Below are 27248 nucleotides of genomic sequence, written 5' to 3'. Positions count from 1 at the left end.
ACTGTGACAGGAAAATCAGGGGGAGGACAGGGGGAGGTGGGAAGATAAGGAGTTCTGTTGTAAACATGATAAGTTTGAGGAGTTGAGGGATATCCAAGTAGACAGGTCCTGAAGAAAGGAGGAAATACTAGACTGCGGAAAAAGAGAAGGATGAGGACTGGAGTTGGAGAGGTGGGAATCATCTGCATAGAGATGGATAAGAGGAACTAGGGTCTTTTCAAGGAAGACATCAATCACTGGAATTTACTGAGCACTCACTGTGTGAACAGCACTGTACTAAGTGCTTGGGCTGTTGATCAGTCACTTCCCTTAACATATAAAACCCTCCCTCCAAGTTCCCTGGAAATGAGGTGATTCCACAAAAGAAACTTGACATTCTGATGATATAGAAAATGATTACTTATCAAATTGCTTCTTCAAGTGCACTCGACAATCTCTATATGCCCATAAAAATGTATGAGCCACCAGAAAGGCTGAACAGGGTCATAATGTTTAGCAGAACCTGTTGTCCCTTTTGGAGACAGAATGCTAGGTTGGATGGAATAATAATGATTATTCATTCAATCATATTTACTTAGTGCTTACTGTTTGCAAAGCACTGTACTAAGCGCTGGGGTTAATATGATCAGATCAGATACAGTCCTTATTCACATGGAGTTCACAGTTTAAGAGGGAGGGAGAATAGGAATTGAATCCCCATTTTAGGGTTGAGGAAACTGAGGCACAAAGAAGTAAAGCGACTTGCCCAAGGTCACACAACAGGAAAGTGGCAGAACCAGTATTAGAACCCAGGTCTTTTAGACTGTGAGCCCACTGTTGGGTAGGGACTGTCTCTATGTGTTGCCAATTTGTACTTCCCAAGCGCTTAGTACAGTGCTCTGCACATAGTAAGCGCTCAATAAATACGATTGATTGATTGATTCTGAATATATTTTGCTTTCCCTCTGCTAATCCTCCCCTCCCCAACACCCCTACTCCCTCCCTCTGCTCTAACCCCTTCCCCACCCCATAGCACTTGTACATATTTATACATATTTATTATTATATTTAATTTATTAATGATGCGTATAGATCTATAATTCTATATATCTATTTTGATGTTATTTATGCCTCTCTACTTGTTTTGTTTCGTTGTCTGTCTCCCCCCTTCTAGACTGTGAGCCCATTGTTGGGTAGGGATTGTCTCTAACTGCGGCCGAATTGTACTTTCCAAGCGCCCAGCACAGTGCTCTATACATGGTAAGTGCTCAATAAATACAACTGAATGAATGAATGAATGAATGATTTACTAATGGCAGGGCTTATGGTTTTCTGTGGCAATGGTGGTGGTTTGGGAGAAGTGGAGGAACATGGGCTAAACAACGTCTCTAGTAGAGATGAGACTAGAACCTATGGCATCTGCTCTCCTTTGGCTCTGAGAGGTCTAATCAGAATAACTATATGAATTATTGGTGAGCTACTCCCATTATTGACTTATGCTTTAGGGATCCAGGAATCATGCAGGCCTGCGAATATAACTAGTCACACCCAACATTTGAAATACTATCTTGGATAGTTTATCGATACTCCTTCCCGTGATATTTAGTCTTGGCACCATGACTGTTTTCATTTCCTTAGTTTTGACTTTTCTCACAGGTTCAGCTTGTAAGCCATGAACAAAATAATAATAATAATAATAGCAATAACAAGAATAGTGATGATAACGATAACAGTGAGATTTATTAAGCACTTGGTATGTGCAAAGCACTGAAGTAGATACAAGATAATGAGCTCTGACCCTGTCCCTGTCCCATATGGAGTTTACAGTCCACAAGTATGAAGGAGAACAGATATGTCACCCCTACTTTCAAAGATGAGGAAACAAAGGCAAAGAGAAGTTAAATGAGTTGCCCAAGGTCACACAGCGGGCAAGTGGCAGATATGGAATTAGAACACAGGTCCTCTAACTCCCAGGCCCAAGCTCTTTGAATGAGATATATAATTCTCTTTATGAAAGATATTATTTTATCTTTGGTCTCACAGGAACCAGAGTGCTCTAGCCACACTTCCCATTTCACTATCAAATGTCAAACATTTTGAAATAATTATTCATGATGCTCTCTCAGGTGAGGGTCACCACAGATTTAAATAAAGCTGCTACCAATTGACAGTTTGCAGACTCAGGTCTTCTTCCTCCTGGTATCACAGAAGTAGCAGTATGGCTTAATGGATGAGGACGGGCCTGGGAGCCAAAAGGACCTGGGTTCTAATCCCAGCTCTGCCATATGTCTGCTGTGTGACCTTGCGCAGATCATTTCACTGGGCCTCAGTTTCCTCATCTGTAAAATAGGGATTAAGAGTGTGAGCCCCATGTGGGAAAGGGACTGTGTCCAAACTGACTGACTTGTATCTACCCCTGTGTTTAGAACAGTGCTTGGCACACACTAAGCACTCAATAAGTAACATCATTACTTATTACAAGGGAAGCAGCATGGCTCAGTGGAAAGAGCACGGGCTTTGGAGTCAGAGGTCAGGGGTTCAAATCCCGGCTCTGCCACTTGTCAGCTGTGTGACTTTGGGCAAGGCACTTAACTTCTCTGGGCCTCAGTTCCCCCATCTGTAAAATGGGGATTAAGCCTGTGAGCCCCACGTGGGACAACCTGATTACCTGGTATCTACCCCAGCGATTAGAACAGTGCTTGGCACATAGTAAGCGCTTAACAAATACCAACATTATTATTATTATCATTATTATATACAGTATGTGCACTGAGGATACGAGAGGGTTGCTCTAATTTTTCTGTGGTTTATCTCACCCATCACCCAATCAATGGCATTTATTGAGCACTTACTGTGTTCAGAGAACTATATTAAGCGTGGGTGGAGTACAATCCAATAGAAGTGGTAAACATGATCCCTGCCTATTTTAGTGCCACAATTCTCGGTTCAATGGAATGGCCTATATTGCTGTGAATGACCACAAACCACAATGGAATTCAGGACATGTAACTGGGTTCCTGAAGGTATTATGAGGCCCTTTTAATAATTTTAAATGTTTATGAATTGCTTGCATTCAAAAACTTCTAGACTGATAACAGCCTTTTTGAATTTTTAAATGTTCAAGGATTTAAAAAAAACCATGTAAGAATCACAGGTTACAAAGGTAGACAAAATCAGAAATATCTTGAATCACAAATTCCTTTGAAAAGAGGAAATATGGCTTTAATAATCTGAGCTTCTAAGACTTTTTACCTAATATGGGAATTTGAATAGATCAATATTTTAATGCTTTCTGGTAAGAACAGTCATAGGTCTATTTAGGGATGCTAAAAAATGTTTGTGTATATATATGCAAGTCAGTACAATGGGTAACCTCATAACTTCACCTGATATTTGATATCGTTTCAAGATAGATGAGTGATCTAAGGTGCCAAACTAAAGTTTTCATTTCCCCTAGTTGGGGCTTCTGGCCTCCAAATGGAGGTGTGGGTTCAAATCCCACTCTGACACTTGTCAGTGCTTAATACAGCACCTGGCACGTAGTAAGCGCTTAACAAAAGCCATACTCATTATTGTTATCATTATTATTAAAAGTGAAATTTATTTAATAAATCGATTGAATGTATTCATGAAACGGCTGAAATGATTATGAAATATTATGTATGAGCATTTCATCATTTTGGCATTAGTTGCAATGGTAACTACGAGCCCCTACTCAATGAAATGTATTGAACTAAGAACCTCGCAAGTACAACAGAAACAAAAGCCTCATTTCCTGTTCACATGGCCTTTACACTTCCACACATTAAAATCAATGTGTCCTGCTACCCTATACTAAAGATAAGTTATAAGAATTTAAGGAATGAGTTACTTTTGTTTTATGACTTTTACCGTCAATTAAAATGAACCCAACTATAAGGAAAAATTATGTCATTAGACTGTGAGCCCGTTGATGGGTAGAGACCATCCTTATATGTTGTCAACTTGTACTTCCCAAGCGCTTAGTACAGTGCTCTGCACACAGTAAGTGCTCAGTAAAAACAATCGAACGAATGAATGTCATAATTTTCCTATTAAAACGTGTTTGCTGAACTTACTAATATCTGTAATCTGTATATACGAAGTTACTTTAAAAAAGTTGATTAAAGGCAAATTAACTTCAAAATTCTACAACTTTGATTTCTATTTGTTGATTTCACCTGACTTCTTTCTAGACTGTGAGCCCACTGTTGGGTAGGGACCGTCTCTATACGTTGCCAACTTGCACTTCCCAAGCGCTTAGTACAGTGCTCTGCACACAGTAAGCGCTCAATAAATATGACTGATTGATTGATTTCCAAGACTAAAGTATGATTAAAGTGATTAAGTTAATGTCGATTGCGATGATGCATCCTCTGTTTCACCAATCGTCTGAGGGCTTATCAATCAATCAATCTTATTTACTGAGTGTTTATTATGTGCAGAGCACTGTACTAAGTGCTTCGGAGAGTACAGCACATGTATATAACAGACACTGCTCATCTCCATCACTGGTCTCTTCCTAGATGACATGGTCTCCCCTGCTGCTCTCTCTAGAGGGAGGCTCATCTTCACCCACTCCCCAAGACTCACTGGGAAAGGGGGAGGAGTCGGGTGCGCTTGGTGCAGTGCTCTGCACACAGTGGGTGCTCAATAAATACGATTGAATGAATCCCTCCACTTACCTCCTTCCCCTCCCCACAGCACCTGTATATATGTATATATATATGTGTGTATTTATTACTCTATTTTATTTGTACATATTTATTTTATTTTGTTAATATTTTTGGTTTTGTTCTCTGTCTCCCCCTACTAGACTGTGAGTCCACTGTTGGGTAGGGACCGTCTCTATATGTTGTCAACTTGTACTTCCCAAGCGCTTAGTACAGTGCTCTGCACACAGTAAGCGCTCAATAAATATGATTGAATGAATCCCCCCCCCTTACCTCCTTCCCCTCCCCACGGCACCTGTATATATGTATATATGTTTGTACGTATTTATTACTCTATTTATTTTGTTTGTACATATTTATTCTATTTATTTTATTTTGTTAATATGTTTTGTTTGGTTCCCTGTCTCCCCCTTCTAGACTGTGAGCCCGCTGTTGGGTAGGGACCGTCTCTATGTGTTGCCAACTTGGACTTCCTAAACACTTAGTACAGTGCTCTGCACACAGTAAGCACTCAATAAATACGATTGAATGAATCCCCCCTTACCTCCTTTCCCTCCCCACAGCACCTGTATATATGTATATATGTTTGTACGTATTTATTACTCGATTTATTTTATTTGTACATATTTATTTTATTTTGTTAATATGTTTTGTTTTGTTCTCTGTCTCCCCCTTCTAGACTGTGAGCCCACTGTTGGGTAGGGACCGTCTCTATATGTTGCCAACTTGTACTTCCCAAGAGCTTAGTACAGTGCTCTGCACACAGTAAGCACTCAATACGATTGATTGATTGATTCTTGCTCCCCAGTACCACTTTCACACCCTTCCACCTCCCCCATCCCTCTTTTTCCCTTCCTCTGCAGCCCATATCATCTGCCCCTACCACCCACTCCAGATACTAGTCACGGTCATCTTACTTTAGTAAACTCACAATCAAACAAAATTAATGGCAAGGATCACTGCAAGACATATCTCATCCATCATCATCAGTAGTACTTACTGAGCTCTTACTATGTGAAGAGCTATCAATCAATGATATTTATTGAGCCCTTACTGTGTGCAGAGCACTGTATTAAGCGCTTGGGAGAGTTCAATATATCACTATAACAGAGTCAATCGACATGTTCCCTGCCCACAGTGAACTTACCCTTATGTTTATCCTTCTCCTCTTCCTAGATTCCAAATGGATTCCAGATTCCTAAGTCCACTCAACTTTCTAGTCAGTTACCTCAGATGGACAAGCAATTTAATTCTAAGGCGTTGTTGACCACTAAATATGCCACAAAATAATTCAGTAGTAACACTGACATGTCACTGACTACCAAATAGACCACAAAATACTGCAGTAGTAACACTGACAAGTTATACTGTGAACTTCAAGGCCAGCTGTGAGGCAGTACGGGTCCTACTTTTCAAAACCAGTCTCCCCAATTGTTAATATATATATAATATATATAATATATATAACATATATAATATATTATTTCTCTTTTGCTGGCAAGGGCACCACCTTAGAAGTCATTATGCGCCCTTCAGGGGCTGAGGGTGTATGTGTCGAGCACGCTCAGTTCAGACCTTGACAGGGGCTCTAAAACTGTCACTCTAAATTTGTTTTCACTTCACCTAAGTATCACCCTTAATTATAATCAACTCATGTATTTTTCCTTTTCTTTCCTTCCCACCTCCATCAAACTAGCGGAACCGATACAAACCACGAATTAAACAGTGAATTTCATAATATTTTCTACTGAAATAATTTGCCCAAAATGAGCAAAATTCCACCATTTATTTATGTTCATGGTGCATCATCTGTTGGATGGTGGAACTATTCATTTGAGTACACCTATTTATGTTACTAAATCTTACTATTAGCATTAGTAATAATAATTGCCAAGGAATATTTTATCATGGCTATATCCTATAATAAAATTTCACCAAATACAAGCACTGTCACAGTACACATTACACTACTCCTTTTTATCGCTTTGAACCTTTGAATACAGTTTGTGAAGAATCACATGTATATAAAATAGCCTTGTAAATAAGTATTTGCAATTTTCTAGCTCAAGCATGTTTTTCTTACTGGGCTGTCTTTCTGCGCATACTTAAACTGGCTGAAAATGAATGAAATTAACATTTTTCTTCCTGCTACTGACCCCTGGTCCAGAAGTCAAATATCTATATCCCAAGTTGAGGCTTCCGTTTTGTATCACTGCATACGCCAAGTACCAAAAATGATAATGGAGTACAACTTAAATTCAAAACACATTGGTTAAGCATTAATAGCATTTTAATACCACTTTTTTCTAGCAGAGACGGATCAGGAGAGACAAAATAAAGATAATTCAATAGTGATATTTTGAGCAAGGGCTAACCAACACTTCAAATTGCCCAGCTAGCATCCCAAAATACTAAATACACAGAAGGCTTCCCCTGACCCCAGTACACTTAAAAATGATCATAAATAATCCTTAAATTTCATGGAACAAGCCACAGTACAGAAATCTGATCAGAACAGAGGGAGGGATTAAATAATTGCATTCCACTCTTAGTAATTCTCTCCCTTTGTGTCTCAATGGTTCATGAGGCAATATGAGAAATGAATATATACACAGAAAACAGTATCAGTTGGAACGCGCCTTATTTAAGCATGAAAGCATTTCTGAACTAGAGCTCTTTTTGTTGATCAAACATTTCCAAACAGAATAAATACACAAACTGCTGCCTGCAAGACTTTGAGAAAAATACCTTTCACAAAACCTGAGGTCTCTGAAAAATGACCAGAAGAATATGTTAATGGTCAGCTGTCCATATTTTATAATATTTTTCAAAAATCCTCTTGTGTTTATAATCTGAATCTTAAAAAAAAGTTTCTGGCTCAAAGGGTGATGTAATGCTAAGTATTACTATTCATACAAACTTTATGCTTCATTAAAAAGTCCACCAACTCTATAAAAATATACAGTTTATAACTGCACTGTCTTTGCATTATTTATTCCTAAAAGGTTTGGATGCTACATTCTCTCAAGATGTGAAAAGAAAATTAATTAGCCCTAGTCGGAGTTTAGTTTTCATTCTAAATAAGAGGACAATCTTGTGGTTTCCGAACAATAGCCGTTAGGAAAAATGTTGCCCTTTGTTAACCCGTGTAGAAATATATTTACTTTACAGGAACACTGCTACTTTTTTCGGTTGCCTCTGGATGACATACTTTGCCACTCATTTTTCATGGATTCAAATATATACTTGGAAAAAATGATGAAAAGAAAACATAAATTCACATCTGATTGAGTTTTTCTACAAGCATACCGTAAAGAGATATATGCAAATCGCAAAAAGGGAGTCAGTGTCTTTGATCACTTTTTCCCTATCTGAATTATACAGTTCTTAGTACAGTGCTCGAAACACAAGGTAAGCGCACAATATATATGATTGATAGAACCGCATCATTGTATGACAGCTAATATTTTGGTATTTAGTCTGAAAAACTGGTAATGCATTTCAATCCCTAAGGGTTGTTTACTAGAAAACAGAAATCAAAATATTATAGCAAACCAATTCAGACCTATTCAGAAGAATGAAAAAAAAATGTCAGAGGGAGATGAAAATCAAAGGGAATGCTTAATATCACTATATAAGTTGCATTAAAATTGTACCCTCCTTTTTTATTTTAGCAATTTTCATTTTAGAAATCCAGCACATTTTCCCATAAACTCAGATAAGAACTAATACGCATTTTAAATTTATTTTAATTTCTAAAATTATTAGCCTTCACTCACCTTATTTGGCTACCATCTGGGATGCAATATTCCTAAAAGTCGAAGTCCTAATGCAAAAGGACTCCTCTTCAGAAATTAGTAAATTATTGTACAACCCAATATGCAACATTATCGTCTTCGACTGCGAAAAATATTTCTCTTACATCTGGCATATACTACCAAGCAGAAATTTAGTTCATCCTAATACTATATATTTTAGGCTGAAGTGCATTTTGAGCCACTGAAATTTCAGCCTGACTCATTTCATTTCCTCAGAGAGCTAAACTGGAGCTAGGTTTGTATGCAAAACACTCTGTTTTAACAGTAACTGGATATTGAACAAATTGAAAATAAATTGATATTAAACTTATAATTTTAGATTCCACTATAAAGCTAACAAGGTACTTAGAAATTGCATGCAGTTTTATTATATAATTTTGGTTTGAATAGTAGTCATGTTAGGTTGTACCACCAAACATTAGGACTTTATTTTAAAATAATCAATGAATAACAGCAGTGTTTTAGTTTGGCTTGAATTTTACAATAATTTTATAGCATTGTAAAGACACACGTGTGATCCTAATCTTTGCTATGAAAATTTCCCATCACTAATTTCATTTCCAGGTGGTATGTGCATCCAACATTCCCAAAAAATATTTCCAAAACAAAATGTCAATCAAAATCAGTATCCATAATACTAACGTTTGGAACCACGGTTTCAAAACATAGCAATATAATTTTATCAAAATATGTTAAAGGGCAAAACCTTACAAACTTTTCTTGCAGGTTTAATTGAAAGGAATAGTAAGTTTTAACCTGTAAAATACACATGGAATTACCAAATTGATTTTGGTTTCAATTTTATTTTCCCTTCAAGAAACAAAAACTGTTCTTTATTGCTACAATCTCCATCTTCACAATATTCTTTATTGCATCTAAAAATCAATGACTTTTGTGCCCATTTTAAGATCTCAGCATATTTTTCTTTGATTGTGAACATATTATATTCCCATGATAACTCACGTATTCCTCCCTTATTCTCAGGAAAAGTTATCTCAAAACACATTTTTAATTACAGGCCTGGGGTCTCACCGATAAAGTCTTTTAAATCCCCTTACCTCAAAAAAAGCAGCTTTGCAGGGTAGAAATGATTTGGTTTGATGCGGGTTTTGGGACAGATGGTCACTCTTTCCCCGTTTGGAAAAGATGAAAAATGCTAAGGGGGAAAAAAATTACAGTGATGTTTTGTTCTAAAGCGGAGATAACTAAAAATCCTCATTGGCCACAGGATGAAGACCACATGATGGGCGAAAAAGTGCATGTGACCCATTTTCTCCCAAATCCCCTGAAATGAGATGCACCCAATACTGATGTTGATGGCGTGTCAATGGGTAAAAAAGAAAAGGGGCCACTGAACTAATCAGGTTGCCTCTAGGCCATAAAGCTGCAGCGGCCGAGCCTTTTCATATGAAGGGGGAACACACGCTCTAGAATGAATCCAATACAGCTTTTCTTAAAGAAGAGATTATATTTGGATAATGAAAGCTCTGTCCCATTACTGAATCGGTCCGCCATTACAAAGTCGCCCCTTCCTGTTATTGGCATCTTTTGGAGAGCGCCCACAGGCAAGATTGGAAGAGGAAGAATGGAGGGCTTAAATCAGAATGACTGGAATCCAAAACAATATGGGCTGGGGAGTTTTCCCTTTAGTTCCCTCTTCCTCAGGACTTTTCTAGATTTTCAGCTATTTCCAGGAGGAGCAACGCCAGCCAATCACACGAGGTTAGAGCAGATAACCTCAATGTCAGTTCAAATTCCTTGGTCAAAGAAGATATTTTCGGTGCTGGCCCCCACTAAGGATTTCTCCTAAGGAATACCTAGAACACAAATAAAAACATATCCTGGAATCTAATGAGAACACACCTCATTAGACGAGCCAACCTCCCAAGAAGAATTCAACCTCCACCTTCTCCAGAGTAATTTGTCTCTGGAAAAGGCAGAAAGAACTGGGCCATTTTATTGTGTGGTTTGTCAAAAGAGCTGTTTATGTTGGGGGAAAAAAACCGGTTTGCTGCATTTCCTCTTTCTTTACTTTGGATGCCAATTAACTCAATCTATAAATGAATGCATTCTATATTGAATGTTTACTCATCCTCTTTCTCTCATTGCGCTTATATTTTTCCCCCATTCTTGTTCTCTCTTACGGAGTGCCAACGGACCACGAGCAGATCGATGAATTGCCAAACCTTGGCTTCAAATTACTTGATTAGCTGTCCCTGAAGTGAGGGAAGAGGTTACCTAGGGGTAGCTGATTTGGACACCCGGACAATAATGAGAGGCTTTTGGGAGGGGAAATGTTTTTGCAAGTCTCTCATCTCTTTACTCCTCCTGTCGCTTCACTGAAGTGGCCAGCAGCCGTGAGAATCGTGGGATGACACAATAGTGCCAGGGAGAATGCAAGCGAGAATGGGAACTGGCTGGCATTTCCCAACTCCCTCTTCCTTACCAACAAAGCTGATGGGATATTTATGGAAGGATTGGTCAAGGCATCCTCCCTAATTAATCTGTGCCAAGGAGCCAGATATGATGATATTTATCCCATGTAGAATCAGCTCTCGGGTGAAACTGGGATGTCTAGTGGAGGAAATTCACATTTTTTGTCATAGGTCAACGTGAGATAAGTCTAAGCTTGGTGTCAAGGGGAGCCCAGATAAAGAGGGGTAATGTTTGCAGAGTCACAATCACGTAGAGACAGTCCAGACCCCAACTCGGAAACCACAATGGCAGCATGTCCACTAGATTGATGATAATTAATAATAATTATGGTATTGTTAAGACATAACACACCTTCAATTTGTGCTAAATGTATAATAATAATAATAATAATAATTATATGTTAAGCTTTTACTATGTTCCGTATACTATGTGCATTATACTAAGCGATGGGGTGGAAACAAGCAAATTGGGTTGAACAGAGTCCCTTTCTCATGTGGGGCTCACAGTCTCAATCTTCATAATAATAATAATAATAATAATAATAATAATAATAATGGCATTTATTAAGTGCTTACTATGTGCAAAGCACTGTTCTAAGTGCTGGGGAGGTACAAGGTAATCAGGATGTCCCATATGGGGCTCACAGTCTTCATCCCCATTTTACAGATGAGGTAACTGAGGCACAGAGAAGTTAAGTGACTTGCCCAAAGTCACCCAGCTGACAAGTGGCAGAGGCAGGATTAGAACCCATGACCTTCTGATTCCCAGGCCCATGTTCTATCCACTATGCCATGCTGCTTACACTGATTTTGCCTATACAGACCCAGGGATCATAAAGCACACCCTTAGATCCTGTAAAACTGAAGCTAAAACTTTCAGAAGTTACAAAATAAAGAACATTATAGTTGAGGAGCATTGAATAAACACTATTATTCTATCCTTCTTGTCTGGAACTAAGGATCAAACATACATTTCTCACACTATTATAAACAGCCACATTTGAATTACTTGACTGTCACTATATGCTCCAGTTGCGTTGTTCTATATTTAAACATATGATAATTACCCATATTACTGAGCTCCAGCAAGCCATCATGGTAGCAATGGGGCTTCTCTGTGCAATTTATCAGATTTTATGGATTGAGAGATTATAGGCTTTGGGGTACTCGGAATTGCTGTAACTCTTAAATGTTTTGTGTTCTTTGATTTCAAGAAGAGGAGTTAAACCCAATCACTTTACAATAAGACCTCTGCAGTTAGTTGGAAACTTGCAGTGTTAACATTGTGAATTATCAACCACGTCTGTGAAATGATCATGACAGCATAGACCAGAAAAGTTAAGTGAAAACAACACACTCTTCCCTCAACTTCCCTCGGTAACCCGTTCTGCTATTTTAGCTCCCTTATTGAACCTTCTCTCTCTCAGATCCTCTTTTTGAGCCTCGTCTTTTTTAATTTTTAATCACTCCCTGGATTCTCACTAGTTTCTACACACTCTCAAATCAGATCTGGACACAGTATTCTAATAAGAGGCTAATCACTGTCACAACAGTCATAACACCACTGTTTTTTCAGTAATGAAACAATATGGCCAACTCATTCCCCTTAGGGTTAACAATGCGTTATACTCAATTTGAATACTGTCTTTTTCTGCTATCTCTCTGCAGCTTACTTTCTTCCCCCAGTGTTCTATTTTGTATTTATACATAATGACTTTCTTCCTATTTTGGTAGGAGTATTTTTCTCACGTATTCAAGGGTCTTCCAAACTGTCAGCAACCTCATTCAGTGTAATATCTTTCGCAAATATGATGAACCTCTTCTTGGTTCCTTTGTCTATGGCTTTAAATAGTATAAAATGGCTCTTCATGATGAAGGGGAGCTTAATGTGAGGGGGAATTTCTATCTAGCCACAGATTATCAATACGGAAAACTTTTAAGGAGCAGTAGAGCAGGTCCTATTGAAATGTATCAATTCCTCACTCCCATAAAAAGGATGTACTTAATTATCACCATCATCTTTTCAGTGGTATTATCAGTGGTAGAGCACTGCATTGACTGCTTGGGAGAGCACTATATTCCCAATCATTTATTTGTATTTATGGAGTACTTACTGAGTGAAAAGCACTGTACTAAGCACTTGAGTACAATATAATAAACATATTCCCTGCCTACAACAGAGTTGGTATATATGTTCCCTGCTGTTAGAGTGTAGAGGATACTACTAATAATAATAATAATGATAATAATACAAAAATAATAATAATAATAATATCTGTTTAGTGCTTACTATGTACCACTGAAGTAGATGCTAGATCATCAAGTTGGACACAGTCCCTGTCCCACATGGGACTCAGTCTACGTGGGAAGGAGCACAAGAGTTTCCGGTGGGCCGGGGGAGGAGGGTGGCTTCTTTTTGTATTTAAGTGTTTACTATGTGCCAGGCACTGTATGAAGCACTGGGGTAGATACAAGTCATCAGGTTGGACACAGTCTCTGTCCCACATGGGGCTCACGGTTTTAATCCCTATTTTGCAGATGTGGGAACTGAGGCACAGAGAAGTTAAGTTACTTGCCCAAGGTCACACAGCAGACAAGGGGCAGAACCAGGATTAGAACCCAGGTCCTTCTGACTCTCAGGCCCTTATTCTATCCACTAGGCCACATTGCTTCTTTATGTACCATGCACTTTACTAAGTTCTGGGACAGATGCAAGATAATCAGGTTGGACACAGTCCCCGTCCACATGGAGTTCACAGTCCAAGTATGCGTGAGAATTACGTGTTGTTTTCAAATTGATTTTTTGTAGTAGCTTCGTTCTTCATGGTTAGTTCACCTGTCCAAGTCCTAAGCTATAATAATAATGATGGTATTTGTTAAGCACTTACTACTGTCCACATGGAGTTCACAGTCTAAGTATGTGTAAGAATGTGCTGTTTTCAAATTGATTTTTTTGTAGTAGCTTCGTTCTTCATGGTTAGTTCACCTGTCCAAGACCTAAACTGTAATATTAATGATGGTATTTGTTAGGCGCTTACTATGTTCCAAATGCTGTTCAAAGCACTGTAATGAGAAAATGTAGTAATGTTTTTAATTTTCTCTTCATCACAAGATTAAGACAATCCTCACAAGAAAGCATCACCCTCATTCAATTCTGAAATCTTATTCTAAGAAACAGCCATGAAAAGGTAGAAATTGTCTTAGGACCCTGATGCAGCAGAAATGAAAGGGGGATTAAAGAATCACATCGAGCACTTGAGAGATTAAAATAGCTGAGCTGCTGTTTTTCAAAAATGAAAATTCTATTCCAATGAAGCTATGGGAAAGTCAGTATGGGAAGGAAGTACGGAACCGCTCCTGTGCCTTCATCTATTAACATGAAATTTCTTAAGCTTGAACAGGAAAATAAAACATAATTTTGATTTCTGATCCCAGAGCACCAGATTTTTTTATTCAAACATAGACCTAACCAAGAAAAAAAGGAAAAGAAAAATGTATGCTATGTGATTTTCATGGTGGTACCAGGTCATTTAATATCCCCTTTTTTTGGCATTTCAGTCCCTTCGATTCCAACCCAGGCCTAAAAATCAAAGACAGGAAGAAACACAGGAATGACTGGGATTTCAGAAGGAAATAGAGCAACATCTCCAGCAAAGGTAGAGGCTTGGTAGAAGCCAATGGAGAAACTGGGAGAAGGTGACTGCTACCCAAACAAAACAGTCAGTAAACAGTAAGCTTACCCCAGAGGCTAAGCCTTCAATGGCTAAGAGAAGATGAGACTAGTAGCCATCAAAAACAATGGGTTCACTGGAGCCCTCCTCTTTGCTCAACCCCTCTCTGTAAATTTCCCCAAAGCCTCCAGCAAGGTTGGCACAGTTCACAGACCAAGGGGTGCTGCATCAGATCAGCCTCTGACTAACTGATTCAGAAGGGCGTGAAGGGGAGTCAGAAACTAATGGTGAGATGGGGAACAAATGTTCAGGGGTTTTGTTTCTCCTCAGGGCAGGGCACCGGAGGAAAAAAAGCCACTAACTGGATCAATACAATTAACTCTATTGGTTCACCTTCAACTTCACATTAAACAGAGGGCTTGAAAAATGAAAAGCTGAGCCATATGATGCCCTAAAAACATTTCTCAAACCTTTACTTGCTATTTTGAGGGTGACTGGTGGTGTCCAGTGCCAATCAATGGTATTTATTAAGTGCAAACTGTGCGCAGAGGACTATACTAAATGCTTGGAAGAGTACGGTAAAATAGGTAGACGCGATCCCTCCCCTCAAGAAGTTATTTTTTACTTCAATTTTCTTCCTTTCCTCATCTAAGGATGCCCATCCCTTCTCTGTACACTTCTTCCTTGGCATCTTATCTCCCTGACCCATCTTCCCTGATGTGCTCACCCCAAGATGAGGATGTCTTGTTCATCACCCTATTCCCTAGTCAGGGAAAGAGTGAATGGGTTTCCTCATCTCATGACCCTTCTCTTCACCAACTACCCTGTCTATTGCTGTTCCAAAATTCCACCTCCCCTTCAACTTTATCCTGCCTTGGCCCAAACTACACTAATCACAGCACAATCCCCCTCTTCCACAGTCTTTTCTTCCAAATCACCAGGCCTCACCCCCTGAATCCTTTATCACTTCTCACTACCTTCCTCCCCATCCCACTGTACTCAGTGGAATCTCCACTCCATCCCAAACACAGGCTTGGGAGTCAGATGATGTGGGTTCTAATCCCGGCTCTGCCGCTTGTTTTCTCTGTGACCTTGGACAAGTCATTTAACTTCTCTGTGCCTCAGTTACGTCATCTGTAAAATGGGAGTTAAAACTGTGAGCTCCACATGGGACAACCTGATTACCCTGTATCTACCCCTGTGCTTAGAACAGTGCTTGGCACATAATAAGCACTTCACAAATACCATCATTATTATTATTATTATTATTATCTTAAGGGAAACCCCATCTTCCTGGCCCTACTCCCCATTCAGTCACTCCACCTCCTGGCCATCACTAAGATCTAACTCTTTTCAGGTGATAATCACTCAATTAATCATATTTATTGAGCATTTACTGTGTGCAGAGCACTGTACAAAGCACTTGGGAGAGTACAACAAAGTAATATAACAGACATTTCCTGCCCAAAATGAGTTTACAGTCTAGAGGGGGAGACAGACATTTATACAAATATATTACGGATATGATATAAATTACGCGTTTTGTTTTGTTGTCTGTCTCCCCCTTCTAGACTGTGAGACCGTTGCTGGGTAGGGACCGTCTCTATATGTTGCCAACTTGTACTTCCCAAGTGCTCAGTACAGTGCTCTGCATACAGTAAGCGCTCAATAAATACGATTGAATGAATGAATGAAAGGGAGCAAGTCAGGATGGCACAGAATGATGATGGTATTTGTTAAAGGAGTGGGAAAAGAGGAAATGAGGGCTTAGTCAAAGATGGCATCTTGGAGGAGATGTGCCTTCAATAAGGCTTTGAAGGTGGGGAGAGTAATTGTCTGCTGGATATGAAAAGGGAGGGTGTTCCAAGCCGGAGGAAAGATGTGGGCAGGAGGCTGGTAGCGAGATAGATGAGATTGAGGTACAGTGAGTAGGTTGGCAATAGAGAAATGAAGTTTGTGGACTGGGTTGTAGTAGGAGAGCAGTGAGGTCATGTAAGAGGGGTCAAGGTGATTGAGTGCTTTAAAGGCGATCGTAAGGAGTTTCTGTTCGGTGCAGAGGTGGATGGACAACCACTGGAGGTATTTGAGGAATGAGGAAACACAGGCTGAATGTTTCTGTAAGAAAATGATTCAGGCAGCAGAATGAAGTCTGGACTGAAGTAGGTAGAGACAGGAGGCAGGGAGATCAGTAAGGAAGCTAATACAGAAATCAAGGTGGGATAGGATAGTGCTTGGATTAATGTGATAGCAATTCAGATGGAGAGGAAAGGGTGGATTTTAGCAATGTTGTGGAGGCTGACAGGATATAGTGATATACTGAATACATAGGTTGAAAAAGAGAGTGGTGTCAAGGATAAAGCCAAGATTATGGGCTTTTGAGACAGGAAAGATAGTGGTGTAATTTACAGTGGTGGGAAAATCAGAGGGAGGACAGGGCTTAGGTGGGAACATAAGGAGTTCTATTTTGGACATGAAGTTTGAGGTGATGGCAGTATACTCAAGTAGAGATGTCTGGAAGGCAGGGGACACGGATTTAGGAATCATCCGCATAGAGGTAGTAGTTGAAACCACGGGAGTGAATGAATTCTCCAACGGAGTGGGTGTAAACGGAGAATACAAGGGGACACTCAGAGTTAGGAGGCAGAGAAGAAGCCCATGAAAGAGACTGAGAATGAGCGGTCAGTGAGATAGGAGAACCAGGAGAGGATAGAGTCTGTGAAAACGAGGTAGGACAATGTTTCCAGGAGAAGGGGGGTAGCTCACAGTGTTAAAGGCAGCTGAGAGGTCTAGGAGGATTAAGATGGAGTAGAGCTGTTGGATTTGGCAAGGAGATCATTGTTGACCTTTGAGAGAGTGGTTTCTGTGGAGTGAAGGGAATGGAAACCAGATTGAAGGGGGTCGAGGACAGAATTGGAGGAGAGGAGCTTGAGAGAGCAGGAGTTGACAACTCGTTCAAGAAATTTGTAGAGGAATGATAGCAGGGAGATGGGTGAAGGAAGAGTGTTTATAGGATAGGGAAGACATGAGTATGTTTGAAAACAGTGGGGAAGAAGCTATATATCCTTCCATAGAGATACCTTATATGCAGTTGCTCTGTCCCAAGGAGGTCTTACCCTTCTCTATGTGGATATTCACAATTGGATGTGTGTCTGTGTGTACCTGTTGTGAGAAACAGTCAAGCCTGGAGGAAAGAGCACAAGGCTTGGTGTTCGAAGACCTGAATTTTAATCCCAGCTCTGCCACATGTCTGCAATGTGATCCTGGGCAAATCAACTAATAAGCCAATCAATGGTATTTTTTGAGCATTTATTTTATGCAGAGCACTGTACTAAGCACTGGGGAGAATACAATACTACAGTGGTGACAGATATATTCCCTTAACTTATCTGTGCCTTGGTTTCCTCATCTGTAAATACGGGAATCCAACATCTGTTCCTCCTCCTACTTAGATTATGGGCCCCACGTTGTTCATAAGAACTGACCAATTCAATTATCTTGTATCTACCCCAGCTTTTAGTACAGTGTTTGGCACATAATAAGAGCTTTATACCACAATTATCATTATTATTACTATTACTATATTCCATTTGTCCAATCATTGCAGATATTCTTGAAAACGTACTGTGCTATATTTTGTAATGGCAGTACAGAAGCTTAAGGACTGCTTAAAGATTCTATATTGGTACTTTCCTGTAACCAGGAAATACTTTTGAGCTCTTCCATTAACAAAGAGGGTGTCTGCTATGAACACCCACTAACCTGGGGAGACCTGTTACTGTTTGGCAAAGAGAAAGAGCAAATAGAAATCACCTTCCCACCAATGCTGCTGGCTCCGCTGGGACCAGAACAGTTAGTAAAGCCCTTAAAGTTTCTCATTTCTCTTTTTCTTGCGCAAGAAGCAGCAGCATGGGCTAGTGGATAGAGCAGGGGCCTGGGAGCCGGAAGGTTATAGGTTCTAATCCCACTCTGCCACTTGTCTGCTGTGTGACCTTGGGCAAGTCATTTTACTTCTCTGGGCCTCATCTGTAAGACTGTGAAACCCACGTGGGACAACCTGTATCTTGTATCTACCCCAGTGCTTAGAACACTGCTTGGCACATAAAAAGTGCTTACACATCATCATTATTATTATTTTTATTATTATTGACAAATACCAGATGGGATGGTGGCATAATTTAACCGGGTAACCCTGGACTGCCCCGGCTGGAACCATTCCTGACAGAGCAGTAATAGCTCCTAGGTTGTCCCCTTTTATCTAGGATGATTGTGGACTGAATAAATCCTGTAGATGGTAGCAGTAGTACTGATGATATTTATTAAATTCGTGCTTTGTGTTAAACACTGGGTTAAGAGCTGAAATATATGCAGGATAATTAGATAAGACATAATACTAATTTGATACCAGGCTGATACAGCAATTCCCAGAGTGTGTGTGCGTCAGTCGTATTTATTGAGCCCTTACTGTGCTCAGAGCACCGTACCAAGACCATGGGAGAAGCAGGGCTTAGTGGAAAGAGCGTGGGCTTTGGAGTCAGAAGTCAGGGGTTCAAATCCCAGCTCCACTGGTTGTCAGCTGTGTGACTTTGGGCAAGTCACTTCACTTCTCTGGGCCTCAGTTCCCTCATCTGTAAAATGGGGATTAAGACTGTGAGCCCCCCGTGGGACAACCTGATCACCTTGTAACCTCCCCAGCGCTTAGAACAGTGCTTTGCACATAGTAAGCGCTTAATAAATGCCATTATTAAATTAAATTAAATTACAACAGAACAACAAACAGACACATTCCCTGGCCACGAGCTTACAGTATTTGCGTAGGGGGTAGGTTGGGCTCGAACACCCCAGCTGGGCCTCAGTTGGCCCCAAGGTTCTAAGAGTAGAAGTATTCCTTCCCTGAGCCAGCCACAGTGGCTGAAAAAGTTGGACACAAAAACACTGCCTGGACGTAAACCTATAGGTCCCTATAGATCCCTCTCTGAAAACGGGCACACAAACCACAGTCTGTAAGCAATCGTATCTATTGAGCGCTTACTGTGTGCAGAGAGCTGCACTAAGCACTTGGGAGAGTTTAGTATAACAGAGTTGGTAGACACATTTACTGCCATCCTCAATGGAGCGTCTTATTACTCTCCTATTTGGAAAAGTAGACAAGTTCTCTCTGCCTCCTATTACTTCCCCCAGCAATGGGAGTTTCCAGCGAGCTACTCATCTGCTTCTGTCAAAAGCCCAAAGGCCAACAGCCCAAACAGACCCTTTAACTGTGGCTAGCTAAAGGTATAAGGCCGACTAAGAGCCAGGTCCTCACTAAAGTAACCGCATTCTGAATCTGCCACTGCCAGTCATCGAACCACAGAGAACCTTCAAACAGCTAAGCTCACAACACATATTGATATTTACTACTGCACGTATCCATTCAAATTTGAATGAAGTAACCCACAACTGCATTTACCATCCATCAGAGTGTCACCTTCTTTCCTGGATGCCCAACCCTGCCCACACAAGGTTATTTAATGTATCGTATGAAACCCGTTCAGATTTCAGATGGAAAAAGTTTTGAAATTTCAGTCTGGGTACTGAACCTCTCCCTTAATAGCTTTAAATTCTGCAAGAGGGGCATCCCAGAATTTCCCATTCGGGGGGATAAGTATCACAAGAATTCCCACTGATTTAATGTTAAATATTTTGAAATCAAAGCATGTAGCTAGACCACCACTCTTCCCACCTTCAAAGCATTATATAAAGAAGCAGTGTGGCCTAGTGGAAAGACTATGGGCCTGAGAGTCAGAGAACCTAGGTTCTAATCCCAGCTCTGCCACTTGTCTGCTGTGTGACCTTGGGCACGTCATTTAACTTCTCTGTGCCTCTGTTTCCTCCTCTGCAAAATTGGGACTTAAATCCTACTCCCTCCTACCTAGACTTTGAGCCCTACGTGGAACAGGAACTGTGTTCAAACTGATAGCCTTGTATTTACCCCAGCACTTAGAACAGTGTTCTGCACATAGGAAGGGCTTAACAAATGTCATAATTATTACTCCCTCTAGAATGTAAGCTGGTTGTGAGTAGGGAATGTCTCTACCAACTCTGTTATACTGTAGTTGCTCAAGCATTTAGTACAGTGCTCTGCACATAGTAAGTGCTCAATAAATATGATCGATAGATCACCTGTATCAACATCTGGGATTCAAAGTACCATTTAGTGCAGTAACTGAGGACACTAAAGATATTTGGTAATGCTTTTCTAATTCTCTTGGCCTAGCTAAGGAATTGTGAGATGGTTGTTGTATCACATTTTGTGACATTTGGACCTATGACGATTCTCTATTTTTCACCGATCTTACTCACAGCTCTAAATTCATGAAGTCGGGAGTATCATGAGACCATGTCGGGACATAACGTATTTCTCTAAAAAGAAAGACTCACCTTACCCCATAGGCTGAATCAGAGCAGATGTGTAGCTAGTGTGATGTCACCACTCTATCGCATCTTAGGGTATTACACCAAATGCAAGCTGGACAACCACAGAAGGAATGTGACTCACAACCCCGCAGCCACCTGAAACACAAAACACAATCAAAGAATGGGCAATTCTGTGGGATTCTTATACTTTCTTGAGAGGAAGAGGTTGGAGTCATGATCTTCAGTTTTCTCTTCCTGCCACTGAACTTTGTAAAAACCATCCAGTGGACTAGGAATTGTGGGAGCTTCCCAAAGCTTTGTCCCTAAAGAGTAAAATACCTGCATAATCTTTTTGGACTTCTTTTTTCTCCATGGGTCACTTGGAGCAACCGTGAAATCCAAGCAGAGTATACTAATCCTTCAAATCGATATCATTTATAAAGCCTGCAGATGGCTCACTCTGCCTGCCGCCAAGAATCTGCATTAAATCTTAATCATTTCCTCACTAGATTGTTTGAACAGCCTCTTGGAAGAACCTTCTCATTGATCTAGTGCATGTTTACCATACAGCCACAATTCCGAGATATGGATCATTCTTCTCCCCCAAGAATTCATATATGCCTTCCCTGTCTCCCGCCAAAAAATTACCCGGGCTTCTGCTCCCCTTGAAAATTAAATGAAAACTGATAATCATCACATTATTGGTTTGGCAGATGTCAGTGGTATGTGTGAGGCAACGATGTCCACATGTTTCGTTTTGTTGTCTGTCTCCCCCTTCTAGACTGTGAGTCCGCTGTTGGGTAGGGACTGTCTCTATATGTTGCCAACTTGTACTTCCCAAGAGCTTAGTACAGTGCTGTGCACACAGTAAGCGCTCAATAAATACGATTGAATGAATGAATGAATGACAACAACTGTCACTAGATAAAGGAAATGGGTCTGAGGAGGCTAGCTCTAAGGTGTCTGGTAGAAAGTAGGGCTCCTTACACTAGGCTCCTTTGCCCACTACACGTGGGCAGACCAGCCTAGGCCTCCCATCACCGAGTTAAGACCATCCAGAGCACTCTGAGACAGACGCAGACATTCACCTCTTTGTCACTCCCTACATAGGACCAGTGAGAGATGACAGCCAGAAGAGTGGTTGGTCTCAATCCCAAGCACAACAACCCCTAGCTGACTTGCCACCACAGAATACTTTCCAATGGATTACCAATTCAACTTTATGACTTTGGGTTCGGGCCACATTCTGTGTTTTTCGCATGAATCCATTTTTGGTGGAAGTGATTTTAACTTCTTTTTGTCAATACTGACTCCCTCTCATAACCTACGGACTTCAAAGAAGCTTCATGCTCAGTTGGAGGTGGCACTTAAATTAATCTCCGTACTGAGCCTCGTTCTCATCTTTCCCACCTTTATCCTCTTGCTCATGCCTTCCCCAGTGTCTAGAATTTCTTCCCATTTCATATGTCTACTACTCTACCTATTTTCAAAGCACTTTTGATATCGTATCTTCCTCCTGGAGGCCTTCCCCGAATGATCTTTAATCTCCTCCCTTTACATCCCCTGCTACGTCACTTCAGCACTTCCACACCATTCAGGTACCCTACAATGCTCATAACACTTAGGTACATATCTTCTATATTTTTTTTATGGTATTCGTTAAGCGCTATGTGGCAGACTTTGGCTTGATTAAACAATCAAAGCTATTTACTGAGCACTTATTGCAGAATACCGTACTAAGTGCTTGGGGTACAACAGAAGTCGTCGACACAATCCCTGTTGGTGATGAATGACAGGTCCATTACAGTCCACGGATCTTGCTTAGGGCAGGATTTGTATCTTTTGTATGTGCCTAAGGCACTGTGAAATTGATCCTATAATTAAGAATGGGAAGAGTCAATGCCAAGAAACGAATCCATTTATCTTCGCTTGATGATGAGAGAATATGCTTTCATCCATACTGCCACACTGCATCAGAGAGGGGAGAAAGCCTATGAACAATGGTAGTTACGAGTCTGTCCCAGTTTAAAGCAAGTGAGACTGAAATGAATACCATGATTCAAGGCCTGGCTTCTGCCAGTAATGGGTAGCCATTCTGACACCACCACACAGAGGTTCTGGGATGACCAACTGAGCTCCAAAAATGTAGATAACTAAATATAGGGCACGCTGCTTCTGGGGAAATAATTCCTGAAGGATGCCTATTTGGAAGGAGCCACAAATTAGATAACTGCTCACAATGCAGTACAGAGAGCAAAACCTAATATGTTTAGGCTATTTTCAGAGAACGCCTCACAGAAAACAGGCAAGGTATCATATCTTTTCATCATCTCATTGGAGCCCCTATCTGGCATACGGTCCCTTGCCTAGCACCTCGTTTAGAGTCTTTAATTATGAGTAATGGAAAGAGCAAGAGAATATGGACTAGACCAAAATGTCATTTCACCAATAGATGAAACAAAATTGGAGGAAACAGAGATGAGAATAGTCAAGTCTCCTTCCTTTAATTGTCCCCTTACACACGTATAACACTGGGTTGCTCAGACTATATAGTAAATTAAGCCAATATCATTCTTCTTGCCCCTCCCTGACAACAAAAGAGCAAGGAGTCAAATAAGCATATGAGGATTTATTCTAATCTTAGATCCACTACTTGTCTGCTCTGTGACCTTAGGCATAGCATAACATGGCATAGCAGATACAGCATAGGCGTGAGAGTCAGAAGGCCAAGAGTTCTAGTCCCGGCTCTGTCACATGTCTGCTGTGTGATCTTGTGCAAATCACTTCACTTCTCTGGGCCTCAGTTACCTCAAATGTAAAATGAGGATTGAGACTTTGAGCCCCACATGGGACAGGAACTGTTTCCAACTAGATTTGCTTGTACCTACCCCAGTGCTTAATACAGTGCCTGGCAAACGGCAGTTGCTTAACAAATACCATCATTATTATGTTGGATAAAAATGAAAGTAGAAAAATTGTAAATCAATTAATCAATTGATTACCTACTGTGTGCAGAGCACTGTACTAAGCTCTCGTGATAATACAATATAAGAGTTGAGATATTCATACTATAGGCAAATTGTGTTTAGTTCCATAAGCAATTTTCTCCTACATCAATGTTGCCCAGGACAATGACATTACATAATATAACCTCCATTGTGAAGGGCAAATTGACCATCTCAATCAGTTTTCTATTTTTTTGTCAATTAGTGCCGCAAAATTCAGTCATATATTTCAGCTCTTGAAAGGCACTGGAAACGTTTAGCTCGATGTGTTGGCTTCCCTGGCCTAGAACCTCAATCTTCTTCAGGCTGATTATTGGACAACATATACTATCGAATGGTATGAAGCTTAGAGGTTACAGAACTAGCTTAAGGTGAAACCTTTCTGATGGCTGTGAGTCATATACCTGCACAGATGGCATATTCAAATCCTTCACCAGGCTCAGTACCATTACCCTAGCATCATACACACCATTAAGAGATAATGGTGCTGAAATGCCAGCAGATAAGTGGTGATGCCTACAATATGTGCAGACAGACAGGGCTGGATTCATACATACCGGTGGTGGATGTCAACAAGGTACTGTTTGGAAGGCAGAGTTGGGGAATTAATCAGTCAAAAAGTGGTATTTACTGAGCACTTACTACGTGCAGAGCACTATACTAAGTGTTCGGGATTCATTCATTCATTCAATCATATTTATTGAGGACTTACTGTGTGCAGAGCACTGTACTAAACACTTAAACAGAGTTATAACAGAATCTAGAGTCCTCTAGGCTGTAAGCTCGTTGTGGGCAGGGAATGTGTCAGTTTATTGTTATCTTGTACTCTCCCAAGCGATTACAGTGCTCTGCATACAGTAAGCACTCAATAAATGATTGAATGAACGAATGAGTGAATGAAGAGTTGGTAGACATGTTCCCTGACCAAAATGAGCTCTGGACTGAGGGATTAAAAAAAAAAAAAAGCCTGAAAGATGGTAAGAGGATCTTCCTGGACAGGCTGAAACATATCATCGTCCATGTCCACACACACACACCTGGAGACTAAGGAGAACAAAAAGGAATTCTTCTAGGGATGAGACTGTGCGTCAAGGATGTGATTAAGGGCTCACAGAGGAGCACCTGGTCTTCTATGATTCCTTGGAGAGGTTCAAAAAAATAAGGACCTCATTGCAGTAATGGAAAAAGCCATGTACTGTGCCTGGTACTGAGGAGGAACTAGGTAGGATTCTGGATAGGAGACGAAGAAATGTTTATTAACACGTCTGAGCAAGCGCAATATGTCAGAGAATGCATTTTCCAGCAGGCCTGCAGCAATGGAGGTGGGGAAAAATCAAAGTTCAGACTCTAATGCATTACTTCATACCCTGTCAAGTAGCTCTCTGTCCAAAGCTAAATACAGTCATCCAAACAAGAGTTCAGACACTGTTCACATTTATGCTTGGTCACCCGGTCCATGGACAATGGGACACGACAAGCATTTATTCTGCTCTATCACACTCTGCTGATAAACTACTCAGGCTGCTTTATTGATTCTTACCCAACAGCAGTACTCACCCTAATTAACTTATAGGGAAGCAAGAGGGAGGAAAAAAAAAAACCTATTTTGTTAAAGTGTGCTTGATCACTGTTGTCATCCCTAGAGTACAATTTTTATTTGCAATGATGACCTACTTTTTATGTCCCGACTGGTTTCTGTCAAGGTGATTTAAAAAGGATACATGGTTTTGAATTCAATCTCTTATCTGAGAAACATAATATTAAATTTTCAGGCCCCAAAGTCTCCTCGCCCTCTTCACTTCTTCCAATAGGTTTATTGTAAATCTTTTCATTAATGGAATGGGAGAGTGCGCAAATCCCTTTGAGGAAGATTTAAGCTTTTCCCTGACCAAAGGGTGCATTTTTAGCCACTGGAAAGTAGGTTTACAAAATCACTCCCATTCCTTCACTATGTTGTCACCTAAACAATGAATATATAGTATTTACTGAGTGACTAGTCTGTGCAGAGCACGGTACTAAGTACTTGGGAGAGTACAATAGAGTCAGTAGACATGATTCCTGCCCACAGAAATCTTACAATCTATCGGGGGGGGCAGACATTAAAATAACTTAAGGAGAAGAGTCGGAAATGGAGTTTAAAGATATTATTGTAAGCGATATGGAGGGGAGTGAGTGGTGGTAGGGAATCCCCAAATGCTTAGGGGGTGAAGGCTTGAATGTTGGAAATGCGGGAGTGTAGGAGCGGCAGAGGTGACTGTGGGGAGATGAGATTGATCAGGGAACACCCCTTGGAGAAGACACGCATTTAGATGGGGTGAGCAGTGCTCTCCTGGAGGTGAAGGCACAGGGAGTTTGAGGCAGGAGAGAGGGTGTGAACAACAGGAGCAGCAAGGCATAGTGAGCTGGGAGTGAGAGAGGGGCAAGGGTAAGTAAGGAAAGAAAACTGACTGTGGGCCTTAAAACTGATGGTCAGGATTTTCTGTTTGATGATGAGAGGAATGGGCAACCATTGGCGGGTTTCTGAGGAGTGGGATGTCCTCCATGATTGAGGAGGACGCAGCCAAGGTGGAAACAGTATTATTAGGGCTTTTGGGAAGTAAATAAAGGGAGATGTCTGCAAGGCATCAGCACCATTCACTCATACCCTCATCTACCATACACCACAGCAATGGATACTAATAATGATGGCATTTATTTATTCTATTTATTTTATTTTGTTAGTATGTTTGGTTTTGTTCTCTGTCTCCCCCTTTTAGACTGTGAGCCCACTGTTTGGTAGGGACTGTCTCTATATGTTGCCATCTTGTACTTCCCAAGCGCTTAGTACAGTGCTCTGCACACAGTAAGCGCTCAGTAAATACAATTGATTGATTGATTGATTTATTAAGCGCTTACCATGTGCAAAGCACTGTTCTAAGCGCTGGGGAGGTTACAAGGTGCTCAGGTTGTCCCACGGCGGGCTCCCAGTCTTAATCCCCATTTTACAGATGAGGTAACTGAGGCACAGAGAAGTTAAGTGACTTGCCCAAAGTCACACAGCTGACAATTGGCAGAGCCGGGATTTGAACCCATGACCTCTGACTCCCGAGCCCGGGCTCTTTCCACTGAGCCATGGATAAGGCTGCGAACGAGCCACCATGGACGGGGATGGAGGTGAAGGGAGGAGGGAGGTTAACAGGTTAGATTTGGCTCGGATACTTCCTGAGGCCATTTCCTGCTAATAGGCCAGTTAGCAAATTCTATTTTCAATAACATC

General features: G+C 40.7%; 1 protein-coding gene across 15 annotated transcripts in view; it reads right to left on the bottom strand.

Moving 5' to 3' along the window:
- PCBP3 (poly(rC) binding protein 3) overlaps window positions 1–27248 on the bottom strand; it is a 315198-nt gene that overhangs the window by 140073 nt on the left and 147877 nt on the right. For all 15 annotated transcript variants that reach the window (XR_005451832.1, XM_038748846.1, XM_038748847.1 and 12 more), the window contains 2 exons: window positions 21012–21143; window positions 9547–9644 (listed from right to left, as the gene is read on the bottom strand). The gene's annotated coding sequence lies outside the window, so the exon portion shown is untranslated. The remainder of the gene's footprint in view (window positions 1–9546; window positions 9645–21011; window positions 21144–27248) is intronic.

The sequence above is a fragment of the Tachyglossus aculeatus genome, chromosome 7, assembly GCF_015852505.1.
Source record: "Tachyglossus aculeatus isolate mTacAcu1 chromosome 7, mTacAcu1.pri, whole genome shotgun sequence".
NCBI classification, from domain to species: domain Eukaryota; kingdom Metazoa; phylum Chordata; class Mammalia; order Monotremata; family Tachyglossidae; genus Tachyglossus; species Tachyglossus aculeatus.
This window is presented reverse-complemented; position numbering and strand designations above follow the sequence as displayed.